Source organism: Ostrea edulis, chromosome 8 (assembly GCF_947568905.1).
Source record: "Ostrea edulis chromosome 8, xbOstEdul1.1, whole genome shotgun sequence".
Classification (NCBI taxonomy): Eukaryota; Metazoa; Mollusca; class Bivalvia; order Ostreida; family Ostreidae; genus Ostrea; species Ostrea edulis.
This window is the reverse complement of record NC_079171.1, coordinates 62,184,980-62,203,015: the sequence shown is the minus strand read 5'-3', so window position 1 is coordinate 62,203,015 and position 18,036 is coordinate 62,184,980. Positions and strand designations below refer to the sequence as shown.

General features: G+C 32.5%; 1 long non-coding RNA gene across 1 annotated transcript; it reads left to right on the top strand.

Moving 5' to 3' along the window:
• The first annotated feature begins 11,743 nt into the window (after positions 1–11,743).
• On the top strand, positions 11,744–12,366 carry LOC130049397 (uncharacterized). Its single transcript, XR_008797872.1, has 2 exons — positions 11,744–11,802; positions 12,295–12,366. It is a non-coding gene; the product is annotated as an uncharacterized LOC130049397 (long non-coding RNA).
• The last annotated feature ends 5,670 nt before the right edge of the window (positions 12,367–18,036 follow it).

The following is an 18,036-nucleotide window of genomic DNA, read 5'->3' as shown; positions in this document are numbered from 1 at the left end:
TAATTTTTTTTTTCAAGTTTCTTAATATGTACAAATCATTTAACTTTTCCTAAACTTTTGATACATATAATCAGGGCTCGAAATTAGCGAGAAATACTCGCAAAATGCGAGTACATCTGAAAAATAGCGAGTAAAAATAATGGACACTCGAAAATCTTAGCGAGTGGTTATTTACAAACTATGATCATATCGTATCCGTTTTAAACGGTGATGCGCTATTCGCTTTTCTTAAACTTGCACTCTGAATCATACAAACGCTTCCGTGAACGACCGATTTCAATAACCGTTTCTATCCGGATTTTTCTTTTATGATTTTTTAAGAAACTCGGAGTCAAACAAATGCTTTAGAGGTCGGACATCGCATATCGACATGTGCCACGAGTCCTGTTCACCTATAGGGGTGATTAAATTGAATAATTCCAAGTATGATGTTTTTGTTATTCATTTATCTACAAAAAATATCGGAGTCTATGTTTTACCAAGTCTTCAGGTAGTTATTTTTATCAGAATTATGAGAATGTCCTATCTAAATTTATTGTCATATTAAGGTCGGGTTGTAGTGACGACACGGGTGCACTTCTCACCGCGTAGATGCTTATCAAAAAAGTCATAGGACTCGTGATCGTGCTGCTTATAAAACCATGAGTCCTGTATTCGCTTTAAAAAATCACTAGTGACAACCCTGATGTGGCATGAAATTGGAAGACTGGATCTAGACCTGCGGTAAACAAGTGGATTAGACTGTTAGAGGTGCGATAATCAAGAGACCTAGACATTGCAGCATATGACTTACGTAACTTAGCGTGTTGTCCAAACGCTGCCTGTTGACCCACTAGGCTCAGTAATGATGGGGAAATCATTGATTAAAAACTATATATATATATATATATATATAAGAGCACTGCTTCATTATTTTTATTTTAGCTTGTAGGTTTTCACTTTAGCCTGTGGATTTTTTACCCACAGGCTAAGATTAGCCTGTTGTAGAAAAAGTTAATTTCGACCCCTGTATAATGGATTTTCTCTGTACTGCTAAATATATGTGCACAGAATGGAAATGATGTCACTAACTGGAATATACCTTACTCATGAGCAGATATATTTTGTTCAATGATAACAATTTGAGCAATGATCACAAATACTCATGACATTGGAATTATGAAAAGTCAATGAAATGCACATTCATACTAAAAATTATTTTTATTAAATGAGTCACTTATAAATTAAAGACTTGTGACGCAAGTATTAGTTGATAAATAATAATTTTCAAATACCAATGCTTAAATTAGGGAGGATATCATTTCTAACTTAGTAGATATGATTAAATTATTCTCACCCATATAACATTTTTCTTTTGTCTTGGTCATTTTTGGTCGCATATATCGCACTCTGTTGTGTCTTTGATGAGTATGATGCTCATTTATGTAGAACTATTCCATAGCTTTGACATAATCAGCATGGTCAGTCATTCACAAATGATACCACTGCCCTGTCCATAGTTTAATAGCAAACCATTCAGACCAAAGCAGGTCATATATGTACACCATCACAACACCTCCAAGATATATATCTGGTTTTACAAGCATGCATGTATAGAACAAAACATTTTAAGTTCAAAATTGCTTCACTTATTTTGTGAAATTTTTAGGTACATGAACAGCTTCAGTACAATCTCTATATTAAGTTATAGAGCTTGATTTAGCTATTTCAAATCTTTTTATGAAATTAACATTGAAAAGTGTAAAAATCCAATTTCAGTGAATGATAAAATTCCACCCATGTACATGCTGTACTTGCAAAACAATTTTAAACAAATAATATAGTATAAACTACATTCATCAGAAATATAAATTTGATTCACAAATGTTACTTTTCAAAAATGCATCACTACACCTTAGAAAGAGTTTCTCAAATCATCATGAAATTATTTAATTATGAATGAGGATAAACAAAATAATGGATATCAGGCAATCTGAGTTTACATAGTGTAATATCTGTGGAAACGAGGGGGTTATTTGTATTTGGTTTCTTTTACATCATATATGAAAAATTATTGTTTCTTTATAAAATTGTTACAGAAAATCAAAATCAGTAAAATTCAAAAGGTTTTCCACAAATTATGACATTGTTATATTTGTTTTAGACAAAATAAAACAAAAAGCTGTCCGGGTCTAGTTTTGCACTCAGAAATATGCAACGAAATATTTGTGAGACTTTACATCCGCACTAGGAATGAACGAATATATTGTATAAATAGCCTAACCCCTCATTTCCACAGAAGTCAGTAATAGGCACGATGTCGGCTTTATGAATCATTTTAAGACATTGTGTTTTGTTTAATCATATACAACGTTCTACAAAAAAATAGTAACTATTTTGATTTACCTATTTGGTAGGTTTCACCGAGTCTAATACGTTCTTTCCATCTCCCACTATGCCTACTACTGTATTAGATAGGGCCTAGGGTTCCTAGACAGTAGACAGTTAGGCCGTCTGCATAGATCTGCAAGTTGCACTGCAACATCGTCGTCTTGTCTAAGTCTTCCGTTGAATTTGAACAATGGTAGCTTATCAAACGTTAACAACCAAGTACGTACCCCCATACATCCCAAACTAATACATTTAATACGCGAAGTGTTGGTGAACAACGATAAACCGGAAGTAACCCTGCTGAACATTTTTGAAGCGGCGTGACTAAACACAGAATAAAAACCTTCCGAAGGAACTCGAACTACGGCTATTATATATCCACTACAATTTATTACTTTTATTCGAAAATAGCTCGGAAATCAACCTATAGATTGAAAATTAAAAATGATCTACGTTGTTTGTAATACTATCGAAAAAAGAATGATGTCGAAAAATGTATGATGCTAGTCCTCCATCACCCAATGCTAGGTAACTACAATGTATGTCGAGTTGTGCAATGTATTAAAGTTGATATGCATAAAAATATTGACAAATTATTTAACCATAAGTAAACAAACCCGAATACCAACCCAAATTGTGACAGAAAATTTGCATTAGATACGGATTCAATATACATGTACATGTAATACGCATTGTCTAGTGTGAAACGATAAGAAATCTAAATGATGTAGGTTCAGATCAAGGTTTGAGTGAACCAGGGGTTCAAATTGTTGATATCATTATTAGTATTTTGTTCTTCCTATTATCTGCATGGAATTTGATAGGTTTGCTACCAAAAACAACACTCTTTAAAAAAAAGATCATAAACAAATTGCCAACGGTTATTGCTAATGCTGGGATATGATGAAAAGTCTGACAAGAAAACAATCACATAGTTTTCATCAACAACTCCTTCTCCCTTAAAGCTAAATTTACTGAATGTTATGTGGGTTAGAATAAACCCTTGATATAGTAGCTCAACTGTATGACAAACGGGATAATTTCAGCTTCTCCATCGTCAACTTCCCATATTTATGTAGCAATATTCCGTTATCACCTGCATATGATAGTTATGTATCTCAACTGATTTGATTTGTAAGAGCTCGCTCTTAGTCAGTTTTTAAATCGAGATAAGCTACTGCCAAACAAGTTGATGATACAGGAATTTCAACAGTCCCGATTGAAGTCAGAAATTCGCAAATGCTATGGTAGTTATAACGATCTAGTTCATCAATACAACCTAACATTGGATCAAACGCTGTCTGACGAGTTTCATACCGATTGTTAAGCCGTTCTTGGCACACTGATTTTGACTGCGAATAACTCCGTTTACCTGATCAGGATATGGGGCTTACGGCGGGTATGACCGTTTGACAGGGGATGCTTACTCTTCTTTGGCACCTGATCCCACATCTGGTGTGTCAAGTGGACCGTCTTTGCCCAACAATATATTTGTATTGCTTATAGGAGTTATGAGATTGAGGAATGTTCGTTATCTTCACCTTGCATAATACAGCAAAATTTACTAACAAAAGACAATTAAACAATTAATGCCATTTATTTACAATAGATAATTAAAAGAAAATTGTAACAATAGCAAAATACTAACTTAAGGTAGATGAACAATAAATCCAAACAGAATATACACATACAAAAATAGTAGTTCCAAAATTCTAATTCCCAGTATAATAAAAAAAAATCAAAATGCATAAAAAAAAATGGCTTACCAAAGTTATTTTTTTAATCATTAGAATTCCAGTGTATCTGTTAACAGCTGTGAAGGAGAAACTTCAAACTTACTGTGCGACTACATATGCCAGAAGAGGTGTTAATCAAATGTGGATTCTAAAAAATTCTAAAGAACTTTTAGTAAACTTGAAATCGCAGAATTTTTCCCAAATCAATAGCATTAAAACCTATGACTTTTCAACACTATACCCGACCATTCCTCACGATAAATTAAAGACTAGACTTTTTGACATCATAGACAGTTGCTTCTTCAACAAAAAGAGAAAACGGAAATATTCATATCTAGTGATCAGTCATTCAAAAACTTACTTTGTTAAACACCACTCTGATTCCATGCACAAGTACTCTGAAGTTGAAATAAAAAATATGTTAGAGTTCCTCATTGACAATATCTTCGTGGTCTTTGTTGATCAGGTCTTCCAACAGTCTGTTGGAATTCCCATGAGTATGAATTGTGCTCCTTTGATAGCTGCCTGTTTCTATATTCATGTGAAGCAGAATTTATTCAAAAACTTCTACGTGAGAAGAAAAAATCTCTCGCTGTAACTTTCAATTCGACTTTTAGATATATCGATGACGTTTTGTCTATTAACAATGATAGCTTTCATTCATATGTCGATTTGATATATCCCTGTGAGTTCCAAATAAAAGACATCATAGAGTCGTCCATTTCTGCTTCATACGTAGATATTTTATTGAAAGTAGACATTGACGGCAAAATGATGACTCAACTGTATGACAAACGGGATCATGTCAGTTTTTCCATCGTCAACTGCTAATATTTATGTAGCAATATTATATTATCTCCTGCATATGGTGTTTATATATCTCAACTGATCGATACACAAGAGTTTCCTCTGAGTATAGTCAGCTTTTAAATCGAGGCAAGCTACTGACTAACAAGTTCATGGTACAGGGGATTCTACAGTCTTGATTGAAGTCGGCATTTCACAATTTATATGGTCGCTAAAACGAAATAGTTCGTCAATACAGTCTATTATTGGGTAAAATTCTGTCTGACATGTTTCATACCGATTGTTAGACCATTCTTCGCACACTGATTTGACTACGGGTTACTCCGTTTACCTGATAAGGATATAGAGATCACAGCGGGTGTGACCGGTCGACATGGAATGCTTACTCCTCCTCGGAACCTGATCCCACATCTGGTATATCCAGGTATCCGTGTTTGTCCAACTCTTTATTTTGTATTGCTTATAGGAGTTATGAGATTGATCACTGTTAGTTATGTTCACCTTTCATGTATAATGTGCTGCTGACTTTGGTTTTGCGAGTTGAGTTAAAGTCTTATAGAAGACTAGCTACAATATTGGGCAACCAATGCATTGTTACTTCATATAATCAAATTTAGTTTTCACTTGATTCCTTCATCTCTGGATGTGATTGAAACTTCTCAAAATGTAACCATCCTTAATAATTGTTGTAGTTTTTACACGCTTTAGAAATGGAAATCTTTGGAACACCTTTTCTTTAAATGTTCAATTCTTGGTTTCTTACACTTCCAATATCTTCCTGGCCCAAACATATGGTGTTTGCGTCCTTGTTCCTTGTAGAGATGTGTTTTATAAAACTTATCCCGGGGCTCTGAATGAAGCAAAATCAGATAACTACCCCCCTGTTTAGAAAGGATTTATATGTAATGCTATACATTTAATAGAACAGAAGTCTTTATTTTGATAAAATCCTACACTAAATTTCCATTGTGTCAATGACCACGGTCTAAGGTGTATACTCCTGCTAGGCATCTGATCCCACCTCTGGTGTATCCAGGAGATCCATGTTTGCCCCACTATCTATTTTGTATTGCTTATAGGAGTTATGAAATTGATCACTGTTCGTTATCTTATAATAGTTCCTTTCTGTTGCAAGTAAAAATGTAAAGTCAGCTGTCATGTTTTGAAAAAAAGTTATACAAATAGACAATACGTTAACAAAGAAGGAGAATAAAATTTCAGAAATAATCGGAATCCTAACTCAGGACCCGAAATTAGGTAATATAACCTTGATATACACATGTCAATATATAAAGAATGGATATATAATTGCGATATAGAATTTAAGCATACGATTTTGTAAATCATACAGGAACATTCCAATACGAGAATACGAAGATTTATCTTTAGAAAGAATGTCAGAAATGCCGCGTGTTTAAAAAAATGAAATGTTTTCTGAAATCGGAAGATAAAACTAGATCGAAAAGTTTTATTTTCCCCGTTAGATCCACTTATTCACACACAGTGGATATGAAAAACAAAATATTTAATCAACACAAAATTAAACTGAGTACAGTGAAATATACAAACTCTATATATCATCAATGTAGGACTCAAAGAATTGCACGATTACATCTTAATCCCAGGATATATCGGTATTTCATAAACAGCGAAGTCTTTATCATGCTATCAATAGTGAACCAGATTTACATGCTTTATCATTCTATCATTAGTACAACACTCAGAGAAAACACTTTGGGCTAAAACAGTAAGTTTCGAACGTGACGTAGAATACCGTATCAATAGACAGGTAGAACGTTACGAAGAATGGTGTATCTATAGACAGGTAGAACGTGACGTAGAACATTGTATCAATAGACATGTAGACCGTAATGTAGAGTACTGTATCAAAACACATGAAGAACGTGATGTAGAATACTGTATCAAAAGACAGATAGAACGTGGTGTAGAATACTGTATCAATAGACAGGTAGAACGTGATGTAGAATACTGTATCAATAGACAGATAGAACATGGTGTAGAACACTGTATCAATAGACAGATAGAACGTGATGTATAATACTGTATCAATAAACAGATAGAACATGATGTAGAATACTGTATCAATAAACAGATAGAACATGATGTAGAAAACTGTATCAATAAACAAACGGACGTGATATAGAATACTGTATCAATAGAGGGATAGAATGTGATATAGAATACTGTATCAATAGAGGGATAGAATGTGATGCAGAATAATGTATCAATGGACATGTAGAAGGTGATGTAGAATACTGTATCAATAGACAGATAGAACGTGATGTAGAATACTGTATCGATAGACATACAGAACGTGATATAGAATACTGTATCAATAAACAGATATAACATGATGTAGAATACTGTATCAATAGACATATAGAACGTGATGTAGAATACTGCATCAATAGACAAATATAACGTGATATAGAATATATGTGTCAATAGACAGATAGAACGTGATATAGAATAATGTATCAATAGACAAATAGAACGTGATGTAGAAAAATGTATCAATAGACAGACAGAACGTGATATAGAATACTGTATCAATAGACAGATAGAACGTGATGTAGAATACTGTATAAATAAACAGATAGAGCGTAATGTAGAATACTGTATCAATAGACAGGTAGAACGTGATGTAGAATACTGTATCAATAGACAGACAGAAACTGATATAGAATACTGTATCAATAGACATATAGAACGTGATGTAGAATACTGTATCAATAGACAGATAGAGCGTGATGTAGAATACTGTATCAATAGACAGATAGAACGTGATGTAGTATATTGTATCAATAGACAGATAGAACGTGATGTAGAATACTGTATCAATAGACAGATAAAACGCGATGTACAATACTGTATCAATAGACAGATATAACGTGATGTACAATACTGTATCAATAGACAGATAGAACGTGATGTAGAATACTGTATCAATAGACAGATATAACATGATGTAGAATACTGTATCAATAGACAGATAGAGCGTGATGTAGTATACTGTATCAATAGACAGATAGAGCGTGATGTAGTATATTGTATCAATAGACAGATAGAACGTGATGTAGTATACTGTATCAATAGACAGATAGAACGTGATGTAGAATACTGTATCAATAGACAGATAGAGCGTGATGTAGAATACTGTATAAATAAACAGATAGAGCGTAATGTAGAATAATGTATCAATAGACAGGTAGAACGTGATGTAGAATACTGTATCAATAAACAGACAGAAAGTGATATAGAATACTGTATCAATAGACATATAGAACGTGATGTAGAATACTGTATCAATAGACAGATAGAGCGTGATGTAGAATACTGTGTCAATAGACAGATAGAACGTGATGTAAAATACTGTATCAATAGACAGATAGAACGTGATGTAGTATACTGTATCAATAGACAGATAGAACGTGATGTAGAATACTGTATCAATAGACAGATAGAACGTGATATAGAATACTGTATCAATAGACAGATAGAACGTGATGTAGTATACTGTATCAATAGACAGATAGAACGTGATGTAGAATATTGTATCAATAGACAGATAGAACGTGATGTAGTATACTGTATCAATAGACAGATAGAACGTGATGTAGAATACTGTATCAATAGACAGATAGAGCGTGATGTAGAATACTGTATAAATAAACAGATAGAGCGTAATGTAGAATAATATATCAATAGACAGGTAGAACGTGATGTAGAATACTGTATCAATAGACAGACAGAAAGTGATATAGAATACTGTATCAATAGACATATAGAACGTGATGTAAAATACTGTATCAATAGACAGATAGAGCGTGATGTAGAATACTGTATCAATAGACAGATAGAACGTAATGTAGTATACTGTATCAATAGACAGATAGAACGTGATGTAGAATACTGTATCAATAGACAGATAAAACGCGATGTACAATACTGTATCAATAGACAGATATAACGTGATGTACAATACTGTATCAATAGACAGATAGAACGTGATGTAGAATACTGTATCAATAGACAGATAGAACGTGATGTAGTATACTGTATCAATAGACAGATAGAACGTGTTGTAGAATACTGTATCAATAGACAGATAGAACGTGATGTAGTATACTGTATCAATAGACAGATAGAACGTGTTGTAGAATACTGTATCAATAGACAGATAGAACGTGATGTAGTATACTGTATCAATAGTTTGGTTGAACATTGATTGCGGTTTGAATAGTGCTCTCTAAAATGAATCATTGCATATCCCATCAAGTTTACTTGTGTCACAGAAATATCAATATATTTGCCTCAGAGAATTTACTAATATTTTGTGAAATATTCTAAATCACTGTAGGGAATTGAGCAATGTCATCTTGAAATATCAACTGAAGATAAAACTAGATTGGGAAGTATGTCCTTTAAATCCACTTATTCACATGATATAGGTTTGAGGATGTAGGCGATACACCGGGAATAACTTAGAACTGTTTACAGAGCAAAACACAATGCGATTGTGTACAGGTATATGAAAAGCGGAAGTAAGGATTTGTCAGATATACGTTAAAGTATCAACACTCCCATGATGGATTTTCATTTACAATCAAAGCAACACCCCATCTTACGATTAATGTAGATGTATTCGAATTTGTATCGGATTAGATTTAGTTCGGAAGAAAACAACGAATTTAAATCCACTGCGAATATTTCTTAATTTAGAAAATATTTATTTCAATTTCAGAAATATTTAACTTTTGGATCTATAAAATTTATATACAGATGCCCAGGGGTCCGTGTTTGCCCAACTATCTATTTTGTATTGCTTGTAGGAGTTATGAGATTGATCACTGTTCGTTATCTTCACCTTGCATGTATGACACCAAGGAGAGATGTATTTTCATGACAATCACTGCGACTTTTCAATTTATCAAATAAATGGAAATAATTGTATGGCTTCAACTCCTACAAGTTATCCGTGCATCATTGTCATTTGGCGAAATATAAACACCACATGCAGGTGAGTATGGAATATTGCTGCATAAATATGGGAAGTTGACGATGAACAAGCTGAAATCATCACGTTTGTCATGAAGTTGAGTTGTTACTTTGTCGTTAATATCTACCTTCAATAAAATAGCTAAGTATAAAGCAGATGTGGACGACTTTGTGTTGTCTTTTATTTCAATCCCAGAGGGATATATCGAATCGAATATGAATGAAAGTCATTATTATTAATAGATAAAACGTCTCATAAAATATGTTGCACCATTACGAAGATCATGAAACCCACTCCCGAAAACGTCAGAAAGAAATATCCTAGAGGGGTGCCTTATTGCAAATACATTACATACCATCAAATAAGTTGACTTTATGACATTGTATTTTCCCATTACTTTCATACATGAACAATTAATTGGTTGTGTCTACTCCCTCTGTTTATGGCAGTAGTAAATAGCAGTGGGGTAGTAATATTTCTACTGAGGTGACCCCTTCCAAGTTTGAAAGGCAATACTACATGTCTACAGATGCATTGCCAGCATTTTATGAGAACTATTTTACAGTATATTGTGTTAAGAGTGGGTATATTCAAAACGCTAGAGCAATCAGTCTCCCAATTTCATTTTATTTGAATATTGAGTCAATAGCCCCCCCCCCCCCCCCCCCAACGTTTGTACTCAATATTCAAGGAACATAATCTTGAGCAAGTCACGGAAATACGTTTCTGTCTAAACCAGTACGATGGAAGCAAAATGAAACATATGATAAAGCTCTATTCGTGAAGAAAAAAATCTCAAATACATGTACATAGAAGAAATGCAAAAAATTAACAAACTTTAATCAGCTTAGTAGATAAAAAAAATAGAACTGTATGTCCATCGTTTGTAGCCTGGCCGCCCTAATATTCGATCGTATGTTGTCAAAGTGAATATGACTAAGAAATGTAGAGGTGCGTAAAAAATGCATACATTGGTACAACCAACGAAAGAATATATAGATATAGACCCGGTGTAGTCTCAACATTGCTGACAACGACAGTTGAACTAAACTCGGCACTATCAATGCAATCTATTTTGGTGTGCTATTTTTGAATGACCTTGCCCTTTATTTATTTTTTCTTGTAGGTGTGAAGTTAATTCGTCCCCTACGCAAATGACTCCTTTACGAAATTTTAAATATACTCGGCCAAGCCGAAGTATTGCAATTAATTACAAAGTGGTTAATATTATTATTATTTAAGTCTACTGATTTTGAGCCCTTTTTCCCCTCAACTAATTTAGAAGTTGAATCAGGTAAATAGATAAACAGTAATAATCAAAACATAAATATTAAATATATATTTTTTTAAATTCAAATAATATAGATGACTCAACTTTATGTTTTGTATGCTATTTATTTTATTGGATTTTATTTTAAAATAATTAATTTAGAACTCAATCATTTGTGTTGAATTCATTATTTTGAAATCTAAAGCATTTGTATTTAATACATTGACAGTTCAGTTTTGATTAACAAAAAAATCAATTATGTTGTGGAAAAAGAAGTTGACACAATTATGGCAGAACATTGTTTTTTATGCCCCTGTAATGAGAGTTTTGGAAGCATATATAATTTTAAGCTTGTCTGTCTATGTTTAAATTTTAATGTTGGCCATAACATTTTGAATGGTTAGTGGTTGTAGCAGCCAATTTCTACATTTAAATTTTTGCGCTAATTTGTACACGTTATCCGCGTGCTACGTCATATTTTTTAGGGCACATCTATTTTTTGTGTATGCACGAGCTCGCTGCGAAGAATGTGAGTAAAATGTTCCTGTTTCACTGGACATTGTACTGAACTGCCGTTTCCTAGAGAAACTACTTATTCGGTAAGACAATGATGAACATTAGCACATTCCATAGATTTATTTGAAAACGTGTATTATTTGAATTGATACAGTATATAAAGTATGTTCTCTGAGTAAACACACGTGTACGTAGTTCATGTCCCGAATATTTATGCAAACTATGTTTACAGAATTACAGTATTGTGCAATATAATTCAATGTTAGTATTAAGATATATATGACATATAGTAAGACCATGTGTAGATTATTTTTGCTCATAAGGTGAAAACTAGTTGCACTCAAACTTTTTGTAACTTCAGGGGCAATAACTCTGTTTTGTTGTGCAATACAGATGCTCTTTATATTTATTGTAATTTATGTCAGAGTACTATTTGTTTGGTGCAGTCTGTGTTATAAACAGCAATTTTCTGTATTGAACTCAGTTTTTGGATAGTTTGAATTATCATTATACATGATCATATGTGTTGTCAGTATCAATTCACTGTTTACAATTATTGTTTTGTTTTATTACAGTATATCGTATGAAGTTGAGGAAGTCACATGATGCCAATCATTGACTTAAGAATAAATTTTCCAGGCATACGCATAGACGATTTGTTTCTATTCATTATGGACGGTGGCCAGTACAGTATTAAAAGGGCTTTATGTTTCACATGTGTCCTTTTTGGTACCAAAATGTTTAATCTCGTGATATTGACCTTTTCTGTTTGAACTACGTTTGAAGACGGGTTCACAAACAAGGTGTCCCTTGAGTGCCAAACATTCTATTACCCCCCCCCCCCCAAAAAAAAAAATACATAAGGGGTGTTGTGTTCATTGAGGGATCATAGTTTAATGAATGATATGAAAGTAAATCAACTTATTTTGTGTAAACATTTTAAAAATTATTTCAATGAAGATATATTAAAATGATCTCTTTTCAATGGTTATTTGAAATGATTAAATGATGCGCGCATTAATTCAATTATTGCTGTCTTTAATTCAATTGATGAGGGCATCAATTCCGTACAAATATTGCTCGCAATAATTAATTTAGAGCTCGGTATAAATATTTTGATGATCTCTTTAATTCAATTAAAGATATCTTTAATTATCTACAATGTTTTTGGATAAGGAATTAATTGCATCATTTTTTTTAAAAGAGAGCAACAATCCATTTAAAGATATAATTAATTCAATTGTAGATATGTTGAATTGAAGATATCTTTAATTATATAGTTGCTCTCTCTTAAAGAATTATTGCTCTCTTCAACTGAATTAAAGATATCATTAAATCAATTATTGCTCTCATCAAATGAATCAATGCGCACATCATGTTTTAAAGAGAAATATAATGATTACTTACATGTAAGTTGTGAAATAATTATGATGAATATTGATATCTCAAATTATATAGTTATAGAAATACAATTACAAAATCTATTCACATTTCAACTTGATCAGTGCAGAGTGAACTACTTTAGGGCTAAAAGTAGGTTAAATTGATTTCTGGATTCTTTTCCTATCATTAATACAGATATTGCATTGAAGTTCTTACAAATTGTATATACATCTAAGCTAAAAAAATTTCTTTAAGAATATGTTTAGAGGTGGACCAAAGGAATTCCCATGTGTTTCATGTGGCAGAAGAACAAAGGCTGACCAAAGGCGATTCATTATTGGATCTTCATACGAAAGTTACAGAGTGTACCTAGTCATCACCACCTGTCAGGAAAAAGACGTAACTTGTACTAACTGCTATTCCAAGTTTTACAGAGCAAACCATATTCGGAATTCAGTTGACAAAACTACAGATTGTGTTTCAAATTCATTGTACATTGTATGACAGTGATCCAAATTATGTTAAAACAAGAAAGACATTGTGCGTGAAAAGCCCAAAAGTGATTCTTCTTCCAATACCGTCTTCTGGAAGAGCCATTCCATTTGTGTAATTTGCAAAAGAAGAGACTCTAAGTTGCTAACAGTGTCTACAGATATCAGACACAGAATATTTATTAGGACAGGTTACATGTTACTGCCTGGAGCAAGGTGCTGTCAGATACATATGACATCAGATTGCTCCCTAAAGGAAGATGTTATCAAGTTTCTGGTAACTGCTTCCACTGAATGTCAAACCTTTTTCAACAAAAGTGACATATATTCACTTATATCATCCATCAGATTAGTTGCTCTCAGGAATGAAAAATGCAGATTAGACTATGATACCAGCAAAGGACTTGCTGATTCAAATTATATGACTTTAACCGGGATTTCAAAGGATGATGATGTTATATCCCATTGCCAGTCATTCCGATCAACAAAGAATCGTAGCTTAAGAACTTGCATTGCCCTTTTGTTGGTGAAGTTAAGGACTGGCCTTTCAAATCAAATGTTGTCAACACTATATAACATTGAAAAAAGTGGCGTAAGGAAAGCATTAAGAACAGCACGAAAGGGGTTCACAGAAACATTTACACCAAATTATGTTGGTTTTGGTCATATATCAAGACGAGATGTTATTGAGAACCACACAAGACCACTAGCTCAAGAGATATTTGGCAGTATCGTAGAGAAACCTGCAATCCTTGTGGTTGATGGAACATACGTATACATACAGAAAAGCAGCAATTTTAAATTCCAACGCCGTTCCTTCAGTCAACACAAAAACCGTCCACTAGTGAAACCTATGGTTATCGTGTCAACTATAGGATACATTGTGTTTGTTCTCGGGCTCTAACATATGCAGTTGATTTTTGTGTTATTTTTTGTTTGCTATAAAAGTTATTCACTGTTTCCAGAAATCTTATTTTTTGTGCGAAAATCGCCTGTTTTCCCCCAGAATGAGGAATTTAGGCTTATCTATCGTTCTCAATGTTTTCCAATGTAAAGTTGTGTAGTGAGTTCTAATATATGCAGTTGATTTTTGTGTTATTTTTTGTTTACTATAAACTTTATTCACTGTTTCCAGAAATCTGTGATTTTTTTGTGCGAAAATCACTTGTTTTCCCCCAAAATGAGGAATTTAGGCTTATCTATTGTTCTCAATTTTCCCCCAATATAATACTGTGTAGTAAGTTCTAACATATGCAGTTGATTTTTGTGTTATTTTTTGGTTTGCTATAAAAGTTATTCACTGTGTCCAGAACTCTGTGATTTTTTTGTGCAAAAATCGCATGTTTTCCTCCAAAATAAGGAATTTAGGCTTATCAATTGTTCACAATTCTTTTCAATGTAATGCAGTGTAGTGGGTTTTAACATATGCAGTTGATTTTTGTGTTATTTTTTGTTTGCTATAAAAGTTATTCACTATTTCGAGAAATCTGTGATTTTTTTTGGTAAAAATCGCTTGTTTCCCCCCAAAATGAGGAATTTAGGCATATCTATTGCTCTCATTTTTCCAGTATAATACTGTGTAATGGGTTCTAACATATACAGTTGATTTTTGTGTTATTTTTTGTTTGCTATAAAAGTTATTCAATGTTTCCAGAAATCTGTGATTTTTTTGTGCAAAAATCGCTTGTTTTCCCCCAGAATGAGGAATTTAGGCTTATCTATTGTTCACAATTTTTTTTCAATATAATGCAGTGTAGTGAGTTCTAATATATGCAGTTGATTTTTGTGTTATTTTTTGTTTACTATAAAAGTTATTCAATGTTTCCAGAAATCTGTGATTTTTTGTGCGAACATCGCTTGTTTTCCCCCAAAATGAGGAATTTAGGCTTATCTATTGTTCTCAATTGTTTCCCAATATAATACTGTATGGTGAGTTCTAACACATGCAGTTGATTTTTGTGTTATTTTTTGTTTGCTATAAAAGTAATTCAATGTTTCCCGAAATCTATGATTTTTTGTGCAAAAATTGCATGTTTTTCCCCAAAATGAGGAATTTAGGTTTATTTATTGTTCATAATTGTTTTCAGTGTAACCTTGTATAATGAATTCTAACATGTGGAAATATTTGTTTTGTTATTTCTTGTTTGATATAAAAGTTATTTATTGTTTCCAGAAATCTGATTTTTTTTCTTGTTTTTTCATTAATTTGCCCCAAAACTAAGAAAACATATCAAAATCAATATAAAAATGGCTGAAATTTATGACACTAATCGCAATTAATCAGAATAACTGTAAAATATAGTGTTTTAACTTTGGGCAAATTTTGGCCCTTACTACCCCTCGTCCTTTGATGCATGTGATAATTTTTTTTATGATATCGCCCGTTCTCAAGTACTGTTACCCGTTGCTGGATACTATCACTATGGAGGGCGTGCTTTCTGTTCTCAGAGTGTAACAATGTTTTTTTTTTCAAATGCTTCACGACCAATCAGATTCGAGTATTTTACATGAAAGTATAATAACATAAATTATTATATACTTTCAATTTCATCTCTTCTTTTTTCTTTAAACGTTTACGGGCATATATCACACGATATATGTCCGGAAACATTCCGGCCCGCAAACATTACGTCACAATCAAATTTCTACGCAGTTAATTTTCAAATTTTTCGTGTTTTTCATCTTTTACTCAGTTAAACCGATAAAGTTATTGTTAAAAATAAAATTATTGCAAGCTCGGTCCGTCTACGCGCCAAAAAACTCGGTCGTCATATTTTCCCATACAAAGTATATAACCTATAATAATCAAAGTACTGACAGTACTGAAAGACGGTGGCGTGGGTTGCGAAAAGCTTAAGTCGGGTGAACTTAAAATAGTACAGAGATATTAATTCCACGAGTAAGGAATCATTAATGGTAATTCATTTAGTAGAAATAATTCAATAATGGTACAACAGGGCATAAGAGTCCATGAATAGTTTATTAAATCTCAAAAAAAGCATGTACATGTGTTTCCAAAATTGAATTGAGACCATGCCTTTTAAATGAGCCAATTTGTTTTCGTAAGAGAATAGAGGAACATGAAACTCATATCCGTGCACTGTTTTCTTCTTGAGCTTGTATGGATTTTTTTCAGAATGATCACCTTGTAAAATGAAGAATGGTATTTGAGTCGGTGGCCTTTCTATTTCGAAATAGTATATCGTATCTAGCTTGCAGTGACACTCAAAACTTAGATATTAAACTCAGAAGAAACAAGCTATTTTTCTTATTACAGATCAAGGTATTACACTTTTTTGTTCCATGATTTATTATCCTACCTGATAAGTAATACATTGTATTTTATTGTATACCGGTATTTATTGAATGGAAAAACGAGTATTATACTTATGTACTGTTTTTCAAAATATTTTTCAAATGAGTCATTTACATGTACCATGTGTTCAAAATATTCTGACATGAATTTTTAATCTCTAGATTCTTCTTGCGCTTTGTCGTGTTATTCCAAAATTAACCATAATAGATTCGTGAAGTTCTCAAACGATGATTTAAATATACTTCATATAGTTCAAATTGTTATCATAGTTTGATTAATGTCATACAATAAAAAAAATATCGTATATTCTAATTGCTGAAGTATTAGAATTACCAACCATAAAATCTTACACCTTGAACAATCATTCAAGGAATTCTCGAGTTTTCAGAAGATATCTTGATTCAGCTAGAGTGTCTTAGTCGTGTTTGTGTCTGTATATATATATATATATATATATATATATATATATATATATATATATATATATATATATATATATTAACTTCTCTCAAATATACATGTAAGGTCAAATTCTCATTCATATGCCATTTATTTCATGTAATCTCAATAAAGATTTGTCAAACTCAATGAAGTTCTCATGTTCAAATAATTTCCGTCTACTATAATCATTGTCATGTTCATATATATGTATATGCAAATACGTGATGTTCATAAAATACATGTATATTTTCTAAAGTAGTGTTCAAGTTCTCGAACTATTTTCATTCAGTCAAAACATACTGTATTTAAGTGGATCATGTTCCTGACTTTCTGTAAATCTCTATTCTATTTTTTCTCATTTATACTCTAAAATTCTAAATAATTAGTTATTCTTATCTTTAGATAGTTCACAGTCATGTGATCTTAAAATCAAATTATCAAGTTGTCAAATAATATCTTAAATTTTTTCATGTGTTTAAAGTATTTTAATATGACGTGTTCAATAATTCTCTGAAATGTTGGAATTTTCAATCACGAATTTTCAACTAATATAATGCAGTTATCAAAAAGCTGTCTAAAGTAGAGTCGATCTGAGTATAGGGTCCCGTGGAGACCCGCGTTAGAATATGTCCTCAGTACCCTTGGTTTGCCGTAAGATGTTACTGAATGAGGCGCGGTCCTTCGCA